This window comes from Heterocephalus glaber, unplaced genomic scaffold (assembly GCF_053883595.1).
Source record: "Heterocephalus glaber isolate CG9 unplaced genomic scaffold, H.glaber_assembly_v1.0 deba00001662, whole genome shotgun sequence".
In the NCBI taxonomy this organism is placed as follows: Eukaryota; Metazoa; Chordata; class Mammalia; order Rodentia; family Bathyergidae; genus Heterocephalus; species Heterocephalus glaber.
This window is the reverse complement of record NW_028258403.1, coordinates 1740538-1751870: the sequence shown is the minus strand read 5'-3', so window position 1 is coordinate 1751870 and position 11333 is coordinate 1740538. Positions and strand designations below refer to the sequence as shown.

Here is an 11333-nt window from a genome sequence, read left to right as displayed (position 1 = left end):
AATCTCCTGATTTAAATTCCCGATTCTAGTCCCTGTTCAGTGGAATAAACTTCTTTTTCTCACCGTAAAGAGCCTGTTTCTTGACCAATGGATTCTTTATAACAGGGAGCAGTTTTCTGATGGGTCCAAGAAGGCTCCTAAGAGGAAGCCCCATCATACAATGTGGAATGAGGAGTAGTTGGTAAAAGCACTAGAGAAGCGATGGACCTTTCATGCACAGGTGCTGCTGAGGGAAAAGACAAAGAGATGGGAAGCATGCTGAAGGTAGAGAAGGCCCTAAGTGTACAAGATGGTAAATCACTGGTTCATGTCTTAATTAAAAAAAAGTCAAAATTACTTATTGTGGTTATATAACATCTCCCAATAAAATGAGTTTAAACATCTTTTATTATCCTTTTATATTCTTGTCATCCAAACATGGAATCATATTGCAGTTGATATCCTTGTGTGAATATGGACACTAAAATCACCCACACAGGACAGCATGCAGAGCTAATAGCACTGGCTTTACCATTTTTCCTGTGGAATCACTTAATTCCTTCAATTGTTAGGCAAGCTTATTCTGTATTGTGCATGAGGCAATTTTATAAATTTCATATATGATGAAAAGGGGTTGCTTGTAGACTTCAAATCATTGGAAAAATTGTACCATGAGTTTATAGCTCTAGGCTAAACTGACACAATATAGTTACAAGGCTGTATTGTATTAAAAATAAGTTTTGGCCTTGGTAGCATCCTTTCCAAAAATAAATTTTCACTGTGATAGTTTGGATTCCTGATTAGCCTTAAAATAGCTAAAAAAGTGGCCACATCACGCCTCTGTTAGCTGAACATAAATACCATCCAGAGCTGAGTGGCATCCTAACTCTTAAGCAGCTTCTCCTTTCAAGTCAGAAGCTCAGGGCCTTCCCTGACACCGCTCTCCCTGTTCCCTCAGTGATCACCGCCTGGGTTCTGGAGACCTGAGTGCTGAGAGGCGTCAGATTGTCCTGCTGTCCTGTGGGATGACTCAGGTCAGACCTGCCCAGTCCTCCTTGAAATTGTGTTCAAAGCACAGCCCTGGGCAGATTCTTCTTAATGCTTCTTGTGTGATCATTCCGTAACTATTTGACTGCCCTCCGTGGCCTGTATGGTACATCCAAGTGACTTAGTTGATAGGAGAGATCTCGGGCTAAGGATGTGTTCTTGTGAAGCAGACATTAACACAAAGATGTTAAGAAGGGACCCTGGATTCTTGGAGTTATTCTATCTTCAGTTCCAAAAGACTGCAAACTGTGGGCTTACTGCCTGGTTGCATTAGCTTCAACACCACATCAGTGTCACAGGAGCTGTTGAGTCACTGGCTAATTATTCTACTATTTGCAATGAAGGGACTGTAAGGTAAGCACAGCAGGCAAACACCTTGCCTTCCACAATGAGGTGGAAACAACTGTTGAGGACATTGGCCACAGGGTTGCTGAAAGCCTCCTTGGTGTCCAGCACTTGGTGTTTCTTCAGTCTTGGGTCACTCTAGCAATGAGCACCGTTAAGCTGCTGATAAGGAGCCACCAACTGTCAATACTGCCTTGCACACAGCTTCCACCTTGGCTCTCTGTGGAAATGCAGTGTGTGCTCCTTGCCCAAGCCCCATGAAGGGTTTTCACAGTAACTGGGTGGGGTGGAGGGGCTGGTTAATTGTATTCCAACGTGGAGAAGGAACTAAGTAAGCTTAGTTGGAAAGAGATTTGATGCCCTGAGCTTTCCTTGGTCTGAGGGCTCATTCTTGTTGTAAGCAGCCTCCTAAGGTTTCTCTCCTGAGGGCACTGGACAGCTGTGTAGTGTGACCTACTTGATCAGGTTGCAGGAGTGAAATAGGAAAGTTCAGAGCTCTTCATGCTGTCTGCACTGATAATTTCTTATTTTTCTTTAGAGAGGTTGGAAAAGAATGTTCAAATAGAGTTATAGAACAGGCAGAGGACTCAGCTCGGTGGTACTGAGCCTGCCCAGCAAGTGCAAGTTCCTGAGTTCAATCATTGGTGCCAAACCAGAATACAGAGTGACATGTTGGAGGAGAGTTGGAGCAGAAGAATTTCTCCCTAAAATCTGGAAGATTGATTCTAAATGGAACCACCATAAAATTTGAAAATAGAAGGCATTTATTTAGACATTTGCTAAGTCTGAGATGAAAATTATCACCCATCTGCACACTACTTTATACATTGAATCAGGGCAAAGGGAAATTTTAACAAAAATGACCTCTCTTGTTAACTCCATGAGAAATATGAGGAACTTTCCTAGAACGTTATTAAGAACATTTCCATAATGTCAAAACAGAGTCTGCTTGATTTCACCTCTCTCTTGAACAAAACTGGATGGAGAAAGTCTTTCATTTTAGCCCTTTTTCTGCTGTCCTCAATCTTTCATTCTTCCATAGAAGGATTTTTTTCCAGGTAGAATTTTTCATGTTGAAGTTTAAGATAAAGCTATAAATTAAAGAATGAAATGTGTACAGGAGGTGAGAGATGAGTTCACCGATGTTAAATGTTCACAGACACACATTTAAAGTGTTTATATTTAAAGGTTTATTCTAGTGTGCATGAATAATCAATACAGCAAATCTCTAGTTTCATGATTCTTAGTTTATTCAAGAGAACAGTATGGAAATGTGAATAAATATTAAAATGAAACATTAATCAATAGTGTAGGTGGATTGCCTGGTGCTATGGTGCAGGATGACTGGCATAGGGAGAACCCTGAGATAAACAGTCAGGCTTCCCTGGGTCTATACTCTAATTGCCTGGATTTCTTACTTTCAGCTATTGCACTATTTCCAAGTAGTAGTGATTACTGCTGGAATATTTAGGAGTTGGATTTTCCTTCTGGTGCCTCTCAAAGAGATCCTTGGTCTCTTATATTGTTAAGGTTTGTTTTTCTACAAAATCTTCCTTACAAAGAATTTCCCATATAGCACAGCCTAAGTGTTCTAGCTCTACTTTTTCAGCTGGTATCTCTGAACCTTTCCAAACTCTTCCTCTTCCCAGAAGATAGTTCCAAAGGCTCTCAGCCACGTGGCCATGTAATGTCACAGTAACAACCCCACTCTCAGTACCAAAATCATGTCTTAGTTACTTTTTTCTTGTTGCTGTGACAAATACCTGGCACCCACTCAAAGGTAAAGGAGTAAATGTTTATTTAGCTTACAGTTTCTAGAGGTTTTCAGTTCATAGTTGGCTGGCTCCAAGGCAAGTTGGCAGAGGAGGAACAGTTCATAGTGGCCAGAAAGCAGCAAAATCAACAAGGGAATCTTCCTGTCAATAGCCATTCTACATAATTTGTGGTGAAAATCATTTAATAATTACAGTATGGCTATGGCTGACTAAGGCCCAATGTCACCTTGGCTGGAAGCTGGCTATGGCACTGGGAAACATAACTCCATTTACATCCTGGTTCTTTGAGAACTGAGTGGTAATAAAAAAGGAGAAAGGTTTCACCATGGGGAAGGACAACTTCTTTATTAGCCTGCTATCTTGTCCCATCTACTGTTGTAAGAATGCTCTCCTTACTGCCCTCAAGAACATAAGATCCTCATTGACCTAAGACCCTCAGCAACATAGGATTACTGCTGCTCTCTAAGTCACTTGATAGTCTTCCAATTATTGTGTGTGCCCAATAAGTAATGGCTAGCTTGGAGTGTCTTTGACCACTCTGAGGCACTAACCTTCCTGCCTCCCATGTTCTTTGAAATCACCTAAGTCTCTATTGTCTTTCTTTCTTTAGTCCTTGTGGTCCCCCTTTCCAGGCAGTTGGAAGATTGATCCCTCTCCCACACCTTAACAGCGTCTTTCTGCCACTTTTATCTTATACAGGGTACTGAGATTAGGGTGGTTCCAAAGCAATCATTGTACTGGTTTAGTAATCAGATGCTCTTAATCCCAGCATCACACACTCTAAATTCAGCCACATCTACAAAACCCACCTAATATCACATAAGGCTTTGGGGAGACATCTAGACCCAAACCATAACAGTACTGAACCTCATATATACAGTGCTATGTTATTTCCAATACATACATCCCTATGATAATAATTTATACAGTAGGCACAGTGAAAAGTCAACAATAATCAGTAATAAAACAGCAATTATAATCATATATTGTAATAAAAGTTGTGTGAATATTCTCTCAGCCTGTCTATCTTGTACTGTATGCACCCTCTTTCTTATCTGTGGTGAACCATGCATAACTGATTTCTTGGGAAATGGAGTGGTGGATAAGAGGAGACCATTCTATATAAACATATGTGTGTATACAGGATAGTAACTTCAGCTCAGGTAATCGGATATGTCCTCTGGGTTTAGGGCTAATCTGTGATGAAAATCAGATTTAAATTTTATAAAAATTCAGACAGTAACTGTCTTGTATACCTAAAATGTACCAATAAACTTAATGGAAAAAAAAATCAGAATTGTGGAGAATGTAGACATTCCTCTACAGTCACAAGCACCACACTCCTATTTTTTGGCCAAGGTTTCGGAGAACCAGAGAGAACAGCAATGGAAAGAATTTGTAAGGTCTTTCATTCCAAGTTCTTCATTTTATAGCATAGACCCAGAATGGCTGACATGATTAAATACATGAATTCCTGACATGAGAGTGAAACACATGATTCTTTGACATGAGAGTGAAACACATGAGTCTTTGAAATGAGGAGTGCGTTAGTACTTCACCACAATTTTAAAAGATGAGGTGGGTCTATGGTTGACTTGTGAAGATCTCCAAAAGAATGCGCGCAGTCAGAGGGGGAGGATGGAGGAGCCTGGGAGGGAGGAGGAGCTGGCAGAGTGAAGTCAGGTGATCACTCACACGGGGATGTGTAAGTGCGCGGTCCCGCCAGCAGAGGGCAGGAGCAGCGATGAAATGAACGAGAAGTCCTGGGGGTTGGGGTGGCGCTGGCGAATCAGAGGAAGAGAGATGCAGATACTCCACTGCCCACGTCTCCATTCTCTCCTGTAGGACACATCACACGACTCATATGCGGACTCTTCCTAATCCCCTCCTGAACAGCCCTGTCTTCTTCTGGGTCTGGAACTCTGTCAATCTCAGTGAATCCCTCTCTCCAGTAGGGATAATGGGGATTGTGGGGCGCTGCTTATCTTGGAAGTAAGACCTCCCCACCCCGATGGGGTTGAATTTTTACACTCAATAGCATTAGGGACAGCTAATGAATCCTCTCTCTGTGCTGACACTGCCCTGCAATCAGGGCTCCTGTGGCAGAAAAAGGGGTGACAAAGTTTGTAATAGCTAAATCTTGGAAGCAGCCCAATTGCCCATCAACTGGAAACTGGATAAAGAAGATTTACTTTTTAATAAAATGGAGTACTACTCAGCCATAAAGAAAGAGAAACTAGAGACATTTATAGTTAAATGGATGCACATTGAGGCGATACTCTTAAGTGAAATAAATAAAACACACGTGTAAATACTGGATAATTTTTCTGGTGTGAGAAACTGAAAGTGTAAATAAGGATCAAAATGTATAATAGATAGTGTGAAACAGGAAGAAAAACTCCAAGGGGGAAGGGGAAGAAGGAGGGGTTGGGGGAAGGAAAGAAGGGAAAGGAATAAATATGAGAAAAAGAAAAAACAGAAACAAAATCTTTATAAATAGGGAGGGGTGGAGGGGCTGAAGGGAGGACAAGGGAATGGGGAAAAAATATAAGAACCAAGATAGATTATGTAAAGGTGCAAATTCCCCATGATGAATGTCATCACATTGTATACCTAAAATGTACCAATAAAATTAATGAACAAAAAAAAGAGGGGTGACCAGCACCTATGGGTCCTGGGGCGAGGGGGTCTCTGGGGAGCCCTGCCTCTTGGCTCCTCCCTTACTCGCAGGGCTTTTCTTCTCAGGCTCCCCGCTAAGCTCCCCCTCTCCCGTGGGGAGTTGCTGTTGGAGACTCAGGGCTCACCTATGGTCCCCTCTTCACAGGCTCTTGCTGGTCTTATCCAGCCTTAGGCTTCACCCCTACTTTCCCACAGCTCCCGACTTTGCCTTCAGCCTCTCTCTGTCTCTGTCTCTGTCTCTGTCTCTCTCTCTCTCTCGCTCTGTCCCCCCCCCCCTTGGGACTAGTACATCCAACTGTCTACTTGGCATCTTCACTAGGACGTCAGCGTCGGACGTTTCAAATTTCACGCGACCCACATGCAAGTCATCATCACCTTCCCAGCTCCTTCCCTGAAACTGCTGCCAGCTCCGCAGTGCCCTGAGAGGACTGTAATGCGCCGTCCGGCCGGCAGAGAGCAGCAGCGCCCGAAGAATCCTGTGCTGCGCTTGCCCCAGAACCAAACCAGGAAGGTCTGGGGGTTCCCTGAAACTCAGCAGACCCCGCCTCCCTGCAGGGCCGGTGAGAGAGTGGAGAGGGGGCTCGAGAGGCACACGTGCGAGTAGTTGATTCCCAGGGTGGCCAGGATATCATATGGGAAGAGACAGGGGAGTGGGTGTGTGTCTAAGCCGTCCCTCTCCCTCTTGTTTTCAACTATCAGAACCTATCCTGAGGTCTCCACCTTGGTGACTTCATCTCATCCTCCTCGCCCCGCAAAGGCCCCACCTGGCAGCGCCACTGTGGAATTAGCTCTCCATCCTCCTCAAGCCTCAGTGAGGCTCATCTAAATTGCTCATCTCAGGTGTTTCCTTACAGCAGTGGAAGCTGACTAGCTGACTTTCTTGATTGCTAGAGGCGCAAAGTGTTTTGAAAGTGGGGACTGTCTTTGGAATTTGTGCTATTTTTTCCTTATCGTGTTGACCATTCCGAATCTTGGCTTTTCATACAAATTTCAAGATTTACCAATATTCATAAGATAACTTTCTGAGCTATGGATTAATATTGTGCTTAGTCTATGGATCAAATTGGGAAGAAGTGACATCTTAGTAATATTGACTCTTCCTATCCACAAACGTGGATTATCTATGTGTCTAGCTTAGTACTGCTGTGAACTGAGGTTTCGGGGGAAGGAGTGGACGATGTGTTCTCTGAATTTGGCCAAAATTTGAATAAACTAATTTTTGCATTTTCATGGGCTATTTTTGTAGTCTTGATGGTGGACCAGCAAAATAATTCAGTTATCTTAGTTGAGGCCTTTCACCGCCCTTGATCCCCTTTAACTTTTGGTCACAGTAAGAAATAGCTGAGTAACACAGAGTCTTTACCTCTTTAATTAGATGCATACCTAAGTATTTCTTTTCTTTGGGGCACTGTAAATGACATTGTGTGTTTAATTTCAAACTCCTGTTGTTCATTGCTGGTTTTGTAATCCCAGAATTCTGTGAGGTGAGGCAGGAGGTTAGTAAATTCTAGGCCAGTGGAGGCTACCCAGCAACACAGAGAGACTCTGGTTCAAAACAAGTGATCATTTCTCTTAAACTGTGAGTTTTGAGTAATCTTGTTACACAAATAGAGTTCTTCCTCTATAAATATGAATAATGTTATAAGTTTAAAGAGGAGATTTAAAGATCTAGGTTCTCATTCTCACTGCAGAAAGAGTTCACATCTGCTAGGAGGCAGGTTTCCCTTTCCTGGGTTTCAGAACCTATCTTTCCCTGCCTGGCACAAGCAGCACTGGTGGGCCGGGGAGAAGAAAAGCAGAAGGAATCTCTGAGCTCACCAGGAACCAAGCACAGGCACCGGTAAGAGGGGAGAACTTCAGAATGGGATGAGCAGGGCAGTGAAGATGGATGGGAGGTGGTGGTCAGAGATGAAGGTCAACATCTCAGGGGAAAAGGTAGAAAACCAGGTATCTGATTTGAAGTTTATTGACCACATGAGTACAAGTCAAAGAGGGGATTGGGCTATCCCAATCAAAGAAAAAGTATACTCAGCTAATATTCTTTTCACTGGAATTGGGAGACTATGTGAGTAGAGATTTTTAAGACGTAAGAGATCTTAAAAGGCAAAATAAGAATATAATAGTTATGATTAATAATTTTGCTCTTATTGCTTGTGTTGTTACTCTAATCTCTTTTCCTACACAGAAAAGATGGTGTGAAATATGAGATTTCGTCTCCTGTTGCTGCTGGGGCTGTTTGCGCTACTGTGTCCTCTTTGGGCTGTGACTCAGGGCCTCACTGGGGCTCAGTGATTTCACATCCAGCACATTCAGCCCAGTGCTCTCCAATGCATGGGAGCAATGTTTCATGTCAACAGTTTCCTCCAGTGTTGCAAGCCTACAAACAGCTTTCTGCATGACTCTTTCCAAAACATGGCTGTTACCTGTGCAGTGCCCAACATTACCTGCTGTAATGGAAACAAAAATTACCACTGGGGTGCAAATCCTGTCAACCTGACTCTCTGCAGGCTCACTGGAGGGACGTTTCCTAACTGTTGCTAATCCCCCAGATTGTTCGCTGTGGCCTGTAATTATTGCCAGAATGTTGACCCTGCCTCTCTGTTGCTGGCTCCTGTACACTTAAGAGTTTTGATTGCTTTTCCTATCTTTTCACACAGTTTCTGCAACAGTTTCTTCTTCTCTCTCCCTTTTTATTTCTTTGCTCCCACAGAAGAAAGAGGTAAGTGTTGGGAGAATTCGTGTCTAGGATACTGGACTAGACCTGGGAATGAATATATGCATGTATATTTCTTTTCTGCTTTAGAGATCTGTCTGTGTTGAGATGTTGGCCTTCAGAATTTTGCCAAGCTTTATTGCACTGTATTCACATCAATAAAACCACTTTCTCCTGCATTCTAGGGAGCGTCACTGTGTTTCATGCCTTTTTATATCATTGCCCACCTGTATCCCAAGAACTATTTTTGTTTTTAGGTCCTTGCGGTACCTTTGAGGTCTCCCTGTGAACCTAACCACTTCCCTTGCCCCTGTGTCTCTGTCAGTGCAAGCAAGGAAGTTCTCCACCCCTTCTAATTCTGCTCATGATTTCATATATTTCATGTAAAGTCATTGTCCATACTTGTCCCTCCAACCTGGGATAGAAAACACTGTAGAACCCAGTAGGTGTGAGAACATTCAAGTCACGTGGTTTGAGATTATGGGTCGGCGGTGGTGGTTTCTTTGTTTCTGTCACTGGGATGTTCATCTTGGGGGGCTTGAAGGTTGCTGGATCTTCAGCCATTCAAGTGGCCTGGGGGCAGATGAGCTCCATGGGAGAGGGCTTCTGGGCTCCTTTGTAGGCCTGGACAGCAAAACCTCCAGAATCAGACTTCTGGAGGGGTCTTGCTCCAAAGACATTCCACTTATCTAATGAGGTTCTATCTTTATCCCCACTTCCAAGATCCATGGTGCTAGGATTTGGGCCCATTAAGGTGTGGAGGAACCAGACATGAACCAGCCTTTGGATTTCCGCTTCGGGGAAGAATGAGGGGTGCTGCTTGGGCAGGACTGGGCTGATGCAGGCTGCTTCTCTTCTTTTGTTGTCTCTCCGCTCTGCAGCTTTAGTTTCTTGTGATTTTGCTCTATAAAACTTCTTCTGTGAAGTGGGGACCGTGGCAACCCATTTTCAGGTCCCCTCCTGTCTCAGGAGCTCTATCTCTCTCTCAATAAATATTTCCTACTTTAAAAAAAATATAGTATATATTTTGTTATTTTATCCTAATCCATTCTCATATTACAAAGGCAATTTAGTGGAAGAATCTTCCTTTTGATACTTGAGTCATGTGAACACAAACAGAACTACACATTTTTTAAAAATGTGTGTGGATAACAACAGAAAGACAAGTTAAAACAACCACAAAATAATCGTCCTTTTTTACAGGTGGACATTGAAGTGGACCTAATTCAGTTTTCTTTTTAAAAGCCTCCAAAGACAAAAGGCAGCTTAAAATCTAAGATGAATGAAAAACAAATCGGTCCCTAAACTCCTGGTCTCCGGCACCGTTTCCTGTTTTCTGTTGCTTTGATGCAGGTTCTTCTTTGTCTGTTTCTTCTCCCGCTCTTTTCACTGGCCCAGCTGCACCATTTCCATCACGCTCTTCATCACTATGAAATGTTGTTTTCTTGCCCTGAAACTGTCCTTTTCCTTTAGCAGATCCAGGCTGGGCAGCTTTATTTCCTTTTCCTTTCCCTTTAAATCTGCGACCTTTTGATTTCCATTTGTTTAGGGATTCTTGTTGGTCTTCTATGATTTTTTTCAAAGCTTCTTTCTCCACCTCTCCTTCCAGGACTTCCCACGTCGCTTCTTTGTTCCTTCATTGTAGGCTACCATTGTTTGCATCTTTGGCTTTATCCAGTGCTTCCTTGGCTTTTTCTTGAACTAGAATCACTCCCTCTTTTGCTCCTCTGACAAAGTCTGTCCATTTTATTTCACCATGATTTGAGAAAAGGATGTGCAAATTTTCTCTACAGGTCTGATCATCTAAGTCACCTGAGACCTTCAGCAAGCATCCAATCTTTTCTTCTAGAGATTTCATTTCAGCATCTTCTGCTAACTTCTGATTTTCTTCTTGCTCTTGTTTAGCTATTAATTTAGCTTCCACTTTATTTTGCTTTCTTTCTTTTATGGGGGGGGTACCAGGGATCGAACTCTGGTCCTTGCGCTTGCACAGCAGGTGGTGAAACCACTGAGCTAAATCCCCGGCCCCTTTGCTCTCTTTCTTCATTTTTCTTTGCAAAATAATCTTCCTTAAAAAGCATTAGCAAGTCTGTGTCTATAGTTCTGGCCTGGAGTTTCTGCAAACTTCTTAGCAGATTCAATGCTAACAAACACAATAAATATTGATCCCTTAAACCCTTTGTGTAAATGTTGTTCTCATCTGGATATTTAGTACTTGACCTTTATCTTCTAGCCATTCTTTGATATCATCGAGGGTTACATCTGTTGGGAAGCATGGAGTGCTTCTGCCACAGGAAGGTTCTTGGTCTCCTCGGTGATAAGGCCCTTGTTCGGTGTGTAGCCAGCATCTCTCAGCCCTGCCTGTTGCTCGAAATGCTGAATGCTCTCCTGGGTCTGTTTTGTTTTCAGGGAACTCATGATGACATGGGTAGCTTTAGCCTTCACCACCAGGACCTTGTCTGTACTGTCAGTGGCCGTTGCCAGGGTCACGGCAGTGGGGGATACACTGGCCTCTCCTTCCTCCACCTTAGCGAGGTACTGGTACTTGTGCTCTGGAATCACTGGTTTCCAGGGGATGCTGCCCATGTCCGCTGGAGGAGGAGTCATGGGCGCAGGGTTCTCCAGGGCAGCGTCATAGCTGAATGCCTGGCTGCACATCCCGATGGGCAGGGACATCTTGCCTAGAGGCCCACTGGGCCCAAGAGCATGCACTTCTGGTTGTCTTGAAGCCATTGAAACACTGGGATCCAGGTGCTTTTTCTATAAAGAATTCGGAGATGGAGCCCGGCGTCTCT

General features: G+C 43.4%; 1 pseudogene; it reads right to left on the bottom strand.

The window, feature by feature from the left end:
- Positions 1–4837: 4837 nt before the first annotated feature.
- LOC101715069 (putative monooxygenase p33MONOX) lies at positions 4838–11312 on the bottom strand (annotated as a pseudogene).
- Positions 11313–11333: the final 21 nt, after the last annotated feature.